At 44.9% G+C, this 1,794-nt stretch overlaps 1 pseudogene; it reads left to right on the plus strand.

Moving 5' to 3' along the window:
• The first annotated feature begins 766 nt into the window (after nt 1-766).
• Nucleotides 767-1,447, plus strand: LOC138080324 (elongation factor 1-beta pseudogene; annotated as a pseudogene).
• The last annotated feature ends 347 nt before the right edge of the window (nt 1,448-1,794 follow it).

Genomic DNA, 1,794 nt, shown 5'->3' on the forward strand with positions numbered 1-1,794 from the left:
TACATCAGAAATCACATCAATAACAAACAAAACACCCAGTTCATCTTTAAATTACACCATTAGCACATTTGATAAATCACTTGGGTTAGTTATTTTTACTGTTACGTATAATTGTATTTGATCCGTCTTTCATTTCATGACTATGCTTTTATTTGTTTACTTTCATTTACCAGCACTACCCACGCCAGTATTCTTGGGCTTCCCTTGTGGCTCAGCTGGTAAAGAATCTGCCTGCAATGCAGGAGACCTGGGTTCGATCCCTGGGTTGGGAAGACCCCCTGGAGAAAGGAAAGGCTGCATACTCCAGTATGCTGGCCTGGAGAATTCCATGGACTGTATAGTTCACGGGGTCACAAAGAGTCAGACACGACTGAGCGACTTTCACTTTCACTTTTCACCAGCACTTTAATGCATCCTGAAAGGCTTCATCTGCCTATGGTTTCAGGTAAACTGTGTTCTTTCTGCAAAACGTGCAGTAAATGATTTTCTACTAAAATATGTTAGCTTGGTAGGAATGTATAAGGATGGATCACTGGATTTTCATATTCTATGTTTTATGTCTTAAAGAAACTTGTGGGTTGTTAATCAATTTTTATGGTAAATCAGTATTGAATAAGCTTCAGACTCAACAGTACTTGAAACCCGAAGAAACTCAAGACTAGACTTCAAAAAAAGTTCACTTTTTTTTTCCCTTTTAGCACTTGCTGTGGAGTGCTTGCGCTTTTCTTTCCCTCTGCTGCCGCCTGGTTCCCCATTAGCCATCGCCATGGGTTTTGGAGACCTAAAAAGCCCCACAGGCCTCCAGGTGCTCAACGACTACTTGGCGGACAAGAGCCACATGGAGTGGTGCATGCCATCAAAAGCAGATGTGGGAGTATTTGAAGCCGTCTCCAGCCCACCATTTGCCAAGTTGTGTCATGCCCTCCGTTGGTATAGTCACATCACCTCTTACGAAAAGGGAAAGGCCAGCCTGTCAGGAGTGAAGAAGGCCTTGGGCAAGTAAGGCCCTGCTAATGTGGCAGACACCACAGAAAGTGGAGCTACAGATGGTAAAGATGACGATGATGGCATTGATCGCTTCAGATCTGAGGAGGAGGAGGAACGTGAAGAGGCCAAGGGGTGAAGAGAAGAGTGCCTTGCACAGTATGAGTCAAAGAAAGCCAAAAATCCAGACTTTGTTGCCAAGTCTTCCAACTTATTAGACGTGAAACCTTGGGATGGTGAGACAGATCTCGCAAAACTAGAGGAATGCATCAGAAGCGTTCAAGAGGATGGCTTGGTCCAGGCCTCTTCTAAACTAGTTCTGGTTGGGTATGGCATTAAAAAACTTCAAATCCAGTGTGTAGCTGAAGATGACAAAGTTGGGACAGACATGCTGGAGGAGCAGATCACTGCTTTTGTCGAGTATGTACAGTCTATGGACCTGGCTGCATTCAACAAGATCTAAAATCCACTGTGGATCAGTGCCCTGAAATAAACGTTTGAAAGATTAAAAACAGAAAGGTTAGGTTAGATTGTGTGCACAGGCTAAGTTGTTTCAGTCTTGTCCAACTCTTCGTGACCCCATGGACTGAAGCCCTCTGGGCTCCTCTCTCTGTCCATGGGATTCTCTAGGCAAGAATACTAGAGTGGGTTGCCATGCCCTCCTCCAGGGGATCTTCCCAGTCCAAGGACAGAACCTGAGTCTCTTATGTCTCCTGCACTGGCAGGCGGAGTCTTTACCACTAGGGCCACCTGGAATGCTGTAGGTCAGGGTGAGGGCAGACAAACTGATTAATCTTTTTCCAAATCTTT

The sequence above is a fragment of the Capricornis sumatraensis genome, chromosome 5 (assembly GCF_032405125.1).
Source record: "Capricornis sumatraensis isolate serow.1 chromosome 5, serow.2, whole genome shotgun sequence".
NCBI lineage: Eukaryota > Metazoa > Chordata > Mammalia > Artiodactyla > Bovidae > Capricornis > Capricornis sumatraensis.